The 10,086-nt window shown below is 36.0% G+C and overlaps 1 protein-coding gene across 1 annotated transcript in view; it reads right to left on the bottom strand.

Annotated features, from left to right (window-relative positions):
• Positions 1-602: 602 nt before the first annotated feature.
• Positions 603-10,086, bottom strand: part of cd276 (CD276 molecule) — a 135,647-nt gene continuing 126,163 nt past the window's right edge. The window contains exon 8 of the mRNA XM_087793161.1: positions 603-1,176. The gene's annotated coding sequence lies outside the window, so the exon portion shown is untranslated. The remainder of the gene's footprint in view (positions 1,177-10,086) is intronic.

Raw genomic sequence — 10,086 nt, 5'->3', positions numbered from 1 at the left:
TCAAGAGTCATGTGGTCTGTAAATACTACAACACCAGAGTCAAGTACTGGACAATACTACAAATATAACCAAATGTTACTACAGTTTAAATGTTACTACAATTAAAAAAAAAAAAACATAACTTGTTAAGTCCAGAAAAAGGAATTCAAAAATGTGTCTTATTTTATATAATTCACCTTGAAACTGTTAAACCTGTCATTTGTTTAGTTGTTTTATCTGTTTTGTTAATATTTAGTTTAATGTTTTGTATGAATGGTTTATGTATATTAGACAAAATAACTAAGATAATAATGTCACGTTTGTCATCGTAAAATTATTATTTTGTGCATTTAAAAAAAAGAAAATCTGCTTATTTTTTCTCCATAATTTTGCCCCTTTATAATCACAAGTTACATCTTAAAAGACGATTAGAAAAATGATCTAAATGATTAAGAATTTATTAGGAATAAATAAAGATTTCTTAATCCCTTGTGGTATTTATTCTGGTTCAAATTCCTGACTTAATTATTTATTCGGATGTTCACTATCGATAAAAACACAGACAACAAATCAAATAATATTGCAATAAATCCATGAATTAATGAAGATTCGACCCCAACAAGTAGAAAACCAACATGTTTTATTTCCATGAGTATATAGTCACTGGCATATCATCGACCGAGCGCGTCAAACAAAAGGTAAAACTTCATTGTTATTGATCAACAAATGCATGAACGAGCCACAACAAAACAAGCAACATATGTTTTAAAACAATAAAGGAAACATTCCTTCTCTCTGTGCTGAGGCGCGACAGATCCGAGTCACTCCGGCGCTAATTACAAAGTGTTGCTGCGATGTTTGATTTCTTGTTGAGGAACAGGCGAGGGGTCAGAGGTCAACTCCGTGAAGCGTCAGAACACATTCCAATCCATCCCGGCAGATCTGACGCTGAAAGGAACTGCATAAAAACCACCGAATCTCCAGCAACCTTTTTTTTTTTTTTTTTTTTTTTTTTTTTTGTCTTTGGTATTAAATCGTTGAGAGTAGGCGGCGTGGAGTCTTGAGAAGACATGATGGACTCGTCCGCTGGTCAGCGGTGTTCTCGAGGGGAGCTGGAAATAGTCCCGGGGTTGATGGATTGGTGGAGAAGGACCACCTGGCAGACTCATCTACCTCCAGCCGCCTTCGCCCAGACTCCTGGAATAAAGACACGAAAACACAATTCAGTGTCAGAATAGTGGACGAGGGACTTCGGTCGGTGGCCTTGAAAAGTTCCTCGAAGGTCAAGTGACCGACGTTCAAACATTTTGAGGAAGAATATTGATTCGGCCAAAACAATACGACCACCACATGTCAACATGATTGGACGGACAACCAGTGGATCATAGACTGATGATATAAGACATAGGAAGGATGGGATGCTGTAATACAGTTTGGCCAAACTTTGGTCCGGATTTTACCAACAATGCATACAGTATAAATTTACTGGGGCCAGGGATGTTGTTCACCTTGACCCAGAGATGACAAGGGATACCACAAACACATTTGTTTTCAGGCATTCGGGTCACCTTGACCCACAGACGACACAAGGGATACCACAAACATTTGTTTTCAGGCTTCCGAGTTACCTTGACCCAGAGATAACACAAAGGTTAAGCTCCTTAATCAGTAATACTACAGTAACACTATAGATATTGGTGTCGTAATACTACGAATCATCACGGAGTAATACTACTGAGACTCGCAGAGTAATACTACGGACCCTGTTAATGTAATACTATAGATGGGGTAATACTGTAACGCATGGCGGTGTAATACTACAGATCATCGCTGTGTACTTCTAAAGACCTTCGCAGGGTAATACTACAGAGCCTCGCGCAGTAATATTACAGAGCTTTGCAGTGTAATACTATAGATCTTCATGGAGTAATACTATAGATCATCAAGGACTAATACTATGGAGCCTTGCATTGTAATACCATATATTTTCATGGAGTAATAATACAGAACCTAATGATGTAATACTACAGATATTTGTGGATTAATACTATGAAGCCTGCCGGTGTAATACTACATATAATCGCTGTGTAATACTAAAGACCTTGGCAGGGTAATACTACAAATAATCACAAAGTAATACTTTGTAATAATTGTGGTGCGGCTCATAGTCTAGTAAAGTTTTACTAAAACAATTTCCCAGAATATAGAGAAAGTTGAAGGATTTCAAGCCTAAAAGTCTGAATAAATTGTACGTCAAGGATCACTAAATTTACATTTACTACTAGTGGTCCAACTATTAAGAGCGAAACATGAGCATCACTAGAATATGTTGAGTCGCTCGTTCTGAAGCAGGACTTGGAGACGAGTCCCAAGGTCTGAAAACAATGTCTGACTGTATTAAAAACTTACAGGGCGTTGTTTAAAGGATGCAAATTCATAGTTTTCTCTCCACTTCTCAGTGTCTGCTGTGTTGGCGTGACAGCTTATCCTAGACTGGGATTTGTCCTTTTATCTGCCCCCCTGTTCTCGGCTGCTTTAATTCTTTGTTGTTCTTATTGTTTAGTTTTCAGACTGTAATCCCCTCGTGGAGTGGTGGGCACATGTATTGTATTCGTTTTTGTTTGGGAAGATTAATGGAGCCTTTTTTTTTTTTTTTGGACTTAAGCACTTCATTCACGTTTCCCTGGAACGTCTAATAACCAATTCAGCGACTCGGTAATTATGGTCTTTTTAGTCAAAGTTGTTCCTTTGTAGAGCTAAGCTTTTACTCCCTCTTTGTTTCGTGTTGAATTTCATCTCATCGTCTTCCCTGTCAAGTCCTGGGTTGAGACGTTCTGGTATTGAGGTCAAGTATCGAGTGGAAGTTTGGTTTTCTTGCTACTCTGGTCGTGGACGTCAGAGAAAACAAAGTTTAAAACAGTTTCGGGTTTGTTGTAAATATGTCTTCCTCTCCAAGATGCAGTAAGTTCCTCATCATGACCATGTTTTGAAATTATTACTTTATAAAGTTGCTCTGAAATCTGGGCGAAAGAGAGGTTATGAGAGTCCATTATGACGTAATAATGGCTTCACTCCTACAGCCGGCTGTAATCACAGTTTATACAACTAGTCCCTTTGGAGGTGGAGACTCCTGGGAATGATGACGCGTGGTGACAAACCTCAATGTTTGACCAATCACAGCAGAGTGAGTGTGATCAACAATATTTAATCTCCAGAAGTGTTTTCAGTGGGCGGAGCTTAAGATCATTTTTAAATGTCAATATGTCAATAAAAGAGTTTTGTACAATCACACACTGATGATACAATAAAGTCACACAACATAAAAACACACACACACACACTGATGATACAATAGAGTCACACATCATAACAACACACACACACACACACACACTGATGATACAATAGTCACACATCACAACAACAACACACACACACACTGATGATACAATAGTCACACAACACAACAACACACACGCACATACACACATTAGTTACACTTCAATACATAATCAGACGTTCAAGACTCAAACCTAAAGAAGTTCTACTAGAAATATAAAAGTTCTCAAGGTGTAATCATCCAAAAAGAAAAGAAAAGAAAACTTCATATTGTTCTAAAATTGTTGATGTTCCGAGAACAAACATTCAGTATATATATAAAAAAAAAAGAAACACTTCTTCCAACAAGAAACCAAGACTGCAACTATAATAGGCTGCAAATTATTTATTGATTCGGTTCAAGTCTGGGTCGTCGGAGACTGTCTGCAGGTGGGCCGCGGACCAACTGTCTCTCCGGAGTCTCTCTGGAGTCTCTCTGCTCATAATGTTGTGCCAGCGACGGCTCTGATTCAGTCTCTTCCAGCTACTCGGGGCGAGACACAAGGGACACCCTGGACAGTTGTCAATCACACATTAGCTGCTGTTTGTCTGTGGACAGTGGGAGGAAACCAGAGTTCTCAGTGTAAGTACAAGACCTAAAGGGGACGAAGTCACAAAATCAGGTTCATTCTGTGTACAGATTTTTCTTTGCTATGAAAAATGTTTTTATGGAAATAAAAAAGAAGAAATTCACTTGTTCAAATATGCAAGAATGTATGAACTTCTGGTTGGAAGCAAAAAGAAAGACAAAGATTTGCTCTGAAAATAATCACAACCCTTCGTCGACATCAGGGTGAGTAGCAAATGAGTTTGGATTTTGGGTTAACTTTTTGAGTTGTACACAAAAATGTTTGTTCATTTTAATGTAGCGACTGGAGCTCAGTTGTCTTTGTCTTCATCCAAAAAGACACAAACAAAACAAAACATCCAATTAGTGTGTCTGTAATGTCCTACTTATAATCACACCTAGAAAAAGGTTAGCTTTTAAGCTTCTGCAGCAAACAATCTTAAAATGCAGAATTATTTACATATTTCAAGAATAATTTTTCATGTAAAGGAACATTACAGACGAGCAGTCTGGAGGTATTTGGGTGTTTTTAAGTGTCTTTTTGGACGAAGATGAAGACGAAGACAACTGAGCTCCAGTCGCTACATTAAAATAAACAAACATATATGTCTATAACTCTAAAAAAGAACTAATTACTCATAAAAATAAAAACTTAAACTAAAAATAATCCCAACTCTTAGTCGACATGAGGGTGAGTAGAAAATTAGTTTGGATTTTGGGTGAACTATCACTTTATTTATTTTTTTTACATCTAATTTACTTTTCAGAGTTACAGACAAAAATGTTTGTTCATTTTAATGTAGCGACTGGATCTCATTTGTCTTTGTCTTCATCCAAAAAGACACTTAAAAACATCCAAATCCCTCCATACTGCTCGCCTGTAACGTCCATCTTATAATCACACCATGGAAAATGTAAAGTTAATGTGTTTAGCATGTTAGCTTGTTAGCTTCTTCTACAAAAAAGCTTAAAATGTAGAATTTTTTAATTATTTAAGGAACAATTTAAATGTCAATTGTTCAATTACAGACGAGCAGTACGGAGGTATTTGGATGTTTTTAAGTGTCTTTTTGGACGAAGATGAAGACGAAGACAACTGAGCTCCAGTCGCTACATTAAAATGAACAAACATTTTTGTCTATGACTCTAAAAAGAACAAATTACTCTGAAAATAAACCCAAGGACAGTCGACATGAGGGTGAGTAGAAAATGAGTTTTCACCCAATACATTTTCGGTTGAACTATTACTTTAATTTTTTTTCATTTTTAAATCTAATTTACTTTTCAGAGATGCAGACAAAAATCTTGGTTCATTTTAATGTAGCGACTGGAGCTCATTTGTCTTCATCTTCGTTCAAAAAGACGCTTAAAAACATCCAAATCCCTCCATACTGCTCGACTATAACGTCCCTCTTATAATCACACCCTGAAAAATGTAAAGTTAGTGTGTTTAGCATGTTAGCTTGTTAGCTTCTGCTACAAACAAGCTTAAAATGTAGAATTGTTTCATTATTTCAGGAACAATTTTTTTTTAATGTGGAGGCTTCAACACAACTCCTTTTCTGTTTTATCTTGACCTTTAAAGTATATATTTTATTGAGTATTGTTTTGATCATTTAAGCGCTTTGTGACCCTGGTCTAGAAAAGCGCTATTTAAATAAAAATAACTTACTAAATTACAAGATGGATGTTACAGACGAGCAGTACGGAGGTATTTGAATGTTTTAAGTGTCTTTTTGGACGAAGATGAAGACGAAGACAACTGAGCTCCAGTCGCTACATTAAAATGAACAAACATTTTTTGTCTTTAACTCTAAAAAGAACAAATTTCTCTTAAAAAATAATCCTTAGTCGAGATGAGCTTGAGTAGAAAATGAGCGAAGTTTGTGAAACTAAGTAAAAGAAAAGAGATTTGTGGAGGTCGACGGTAACTCGCGGTGACAACCCTACGAGAGCACATTTGAACGCGTCCTCTCCTCCGACGATCAACCATCACGACCACGCCTTCGTGAAACGCTCCCCGACCGACGGGTGGAAAACCCTGAGACGAGCGTCGCCGACAGCTTCATAATGTCAACCGTTATAACGGCTGCCATTCCAAACGATTGGAATGGCTGCAAATTACAGAGCGCGCCGCGGAAGCGTGTGTTTAACGCAGCGAGCGCCGCGTCTGAAAGTCCGGTCGGCCGAGAATACAAATGTCTGAACTGTCTGTCACGGAAATGCAGATTCTCCCGAACGTGTTTTCTCATCAAGCAGTAAAAATCAAAGCCAGCGTGGAGATCTTCGGATCACACGGGGTCGGAATGAAAAGCCTTCGTCAATTAAAGCCATGAACTTCCACGGCGGGCGTTCTGAGGACGGTCCCGGAGAACCTGTCGCTCTTTCGCCAACACAATGGAAAAGTTAACTCCGGCTGGAGTTGCCAGGGCTCCGCACAGAATCCCCAAACAGGAAGTCCCAGGACGTGATGGACACATCCATTTACAGCAGGTACACAAGATTGAACACTAATTTACCGGAGTTACCCGAGTGTTCATGTGAGAGGAGCAGCTTCACTCTAATGAACTCCACACCGTGAACTTCTGTTCTCATTTACACCACGTTTTATCCTTTGAATGTCGAAGTAGAAACACCAACATCAAATAAATACACATTTATAATCAGATCAACAGGAAAGTATTTTTTTATTATGACCATTTTTTTTTCAATCTTATTGTTTTTATGCAGGAAATAAAAACAAACAACGCAAAACAATAGATAAATTATATTTGAATAGCTTTTTATGGTTTGCATATTTAAGTAGAAATATGATAGCCTGCTAGTATCTTTTTATAATGTTCATTCTGTAATTGTCTTGTTTTTATGAAGGAAAAGAAAGTAATGAAACATAATAAAAGTACAAAAATTAAATATAGAAAATGATAAATTATCAGCAAAAACATGATCATGATTAAAAACGTCTAGTTTAGATTAAATAAGATCAGAAAAAATAAATGAACAAAACACATTGACAACGTTTTTTTTAATTCTTCAGTTTCACTTTCAATAAACAATAAAAAATAAAATGAAGTGAGGCTTTTTCAAAAAGTTCTCAAAGTGGATGAATTATCAAGTTTTGTATTTTTTACTTTTCTTATATATTTCTAATTGTATTCAACCAAAACATTAATTCAAAACATAGTTAAAAAAAATATATAAATAAACAAAGATTCATATAATAAATAAAATAAGCATGACAGTACAATATAGTTAGGGCGACAAAGCAAAACTATTTTCATTATTTTCAAAATACAACTTTAGACTAAACAAAATAAAAAATTTTAAAGGGCTATTAATTTCCTAATATAAATTTAAACCTTAGAAATGAAGGCGAAGTTATGGCGTAGTTTAGTGTAGTTTAACATGGTAACACTAATTAACGTGAGAATATTGAATGGTTGAATTTCAAATATTCTAACGTTTTTTTTTTAAATTATTGAATTCAATGATTCAAATATAAAAAGATTTTATTTCCTTAATTGTATAATTTAATTAAAACATTTAAATATTTTCAAAATTAATTAAAAAAAAATCACATTCAGTTTGATATTTTAATTTTAATAATACAAAAATAGATTTTCCAGATTCAATATTTTTACATTCTTAGCCTTTGAAATTCAATATTACAAGTGTAAAGCCTTACCAATTCAACATAAATGTAGGTATAATAGAACCACCAGACAAAACCAAGAGAGCCTCAGAAACAACTGATCGTGAGATAATGTACTGAGAGATTCTTTAAACTCCAGACGTTAAAACAAATAAACTAAATAGATGAATCAGTGCTTCCATATCGTCATGTGATCGACTGTAACTCGCATGACATAAAAACTTTGTTTTCTCTGGTTACGTTTAATAAACTTTAAAAATAAAATTCTAAAAATGGTATCAGTGAAAGTTTTTGCAAATATTTCCTTAGAATAATTTCAAATTGGTGAACATTTTAAACTCCGATAAGTCCAGGATTATATTTGTTTAAGTAAGTTATTAATTTTTTTTTCTAAACATACAATTAAAAAATCATTAATAACTTTAATAAACGAGACAGATGATCATAAACCAAAATTTTACAGTATGAAACAGCACGTATTTGATTTATGTAACAGGAAATTAAATGAGTTAATTCACATTCATTTGCATATAAGTTACATGGAGAGAGTAAATGAGTAAGCAGAAAAATGCGACAGATATTTATCAAATACTCTCAGTGCCTCGGAGGAGAAATACGAGAAAAGTTTGATCAGCATAAACGCTGCAAATGTAATATTTCAATCCCGATGCGTCTGACAAGAAATAAAGCTTTCTTGTCCTTCAATTGCAGCTTCTCTGTATCAAGTGTTACTTTCATAAGCGTCACGACGATCCGTCATCTTGTCTCTTTGTTGGCGGCGGCTTCAGATTCATCACCTGACGCAGACGATGTAAACACGCCGAGGCATCATCCGTCTCCAGGAGTCGCTTCGCTGCCGCGTTTAATGATTTTCCAAGACAAGTTTTTTGGGGGGGAATTAATTGGAGCGTGTGCTTGTAAGAAAGATGTCAGAAACACCTTTTTTTACCTTTTCCTTTTGATTCTGCTCTGAGACGGGTGATGACAGCTCTGTGTTCTTCCTTCACACGTCGACTATTTCCAAACGTCCTCACGAACCTCACGATGACTTTTAACTCATTTTAATTATTAAGGGTTCAATAAAAAAAAGTACTAAAGGTTGCTGGTTCGCTTCCAGGAACTCATGAGGTATGGGGAGCTTGATTTCTCCACCACAGCAGCAGATTAAGCTTGAGATTCGCGCAAGTGTTTACTTCCTGGTTCGCTTCCAGGCCAAGCCAACTTGTGACCTTTCTGTGTTTGAATGTTCTCCCCGTGTTGCCTGGGTTTACTCCTGGCACTCCGGTTTCCTCCCACAGTCCAGAGGTTGACTAAAAACTTTAAATTGTCAATAAGTATGAGAGTGTGTGTGAATGGTTGTCTTTCTTTGTGTGCCCTGCGATACACTGGCGTCCTGTCCAGGGTGTCCCCTGCCTCTCGCCCTATGATACTGGGATAGGCTCCAGTCTCCCCGGGACTCCAGTAAGGGATAAATCGGTAGAAAATGAATGAATATATTACTATACATAATATAAGTTTAGATAGATCGCTTGCATGGATTTTAAAGGCGGCTCGCGTCTTTTTTTCCAGATACGTGACAAATTCAGAATTACGGAGAAGCTGCTAAGATCTAAAGGAAGGCGAAAAACATCGTTAGACTTGTGATTTGTAACAGGATTTAACTTGATTAATATTTGATCTGCAGAACTTTAATTTAGTTTAAAACCTTCTTGGGAAGAAAATGAGCCTAAACACAAAATATCACCGTGTTTCAGGGTTTCTACGGCTTAAGTTAAACGAAAAAAAAAAAAATCCTACGTTGTTTTAAAAATGTTTGATCACTATAAAATAATAAAATAAATGCCACAGAACTTTCTAGTGACAAGTTGATGTTGAATTAAATGAATGCATTGAAAATAATAATCTGAGAAGCAAATCAATTCTTAAATAACAAAATACATAAAATCTTGATTACTACTGAAAAATGATGATCAAAAATCAGAGGTTGGAGTAACTGAAGGTTTTTTCATTCAATTTGGTTCAATTTTGGTGCAAAAAAACGAATGCTCCTTCCCAGATGCAAAACAAATAGACTCAGGGACTCATTCATTCCTCGGGCTATTAGAATATTGTACAATTCTGAGTTTGGGGGCAGGAGTGGAGTAAAAGTATCATGATGTTCTGTTCTATGTTAGTCTTTGTATCCTTTGTCTTTGTTATTTTTCTTTGGGCTATGTTCTTTATCTTTAGACTTAGATTGACTCATCTTGTTCTTTCTCTTTATTTCTCTTCTTGTTCTTATTTTATTTATTTTTTATGAATAATTGCTGTATTGCTGTGTCTAATTGGAAAAAAACAATTTCCCGAAGTAGACCTCCTGAGGGATCAATAAAGTTCTACCTAACCTAACCTAATTTGGATATCGAGAAATGCTATTTACTTACAGCAGTTTTTGGTGGATTCATGGTAACATCATCAAAGTCTAGATGCAGATTTCAAAGAAACTCCCGCCCAAGGTGACTCAGCGCCC

The sequence above is a fragment of the Callionymus lyra genome, chromosome 6 (assembly GCF_982586985.1).
Source record: "Callionymus lyra chromosome 6, fCalLyr1.hap1.1, whole genome shotgun sequence".
In the NCBI taxonomy this organism is placed as follows: Eukaryota; Metazoa; Chordata; class Actinopteri; order Syngnathiformes; family Callionymidae; genus Callionymus; species Callionymus lyra.
This window is presented reverse-complemented; position numbering and strand designations above follow the sequence as displayed.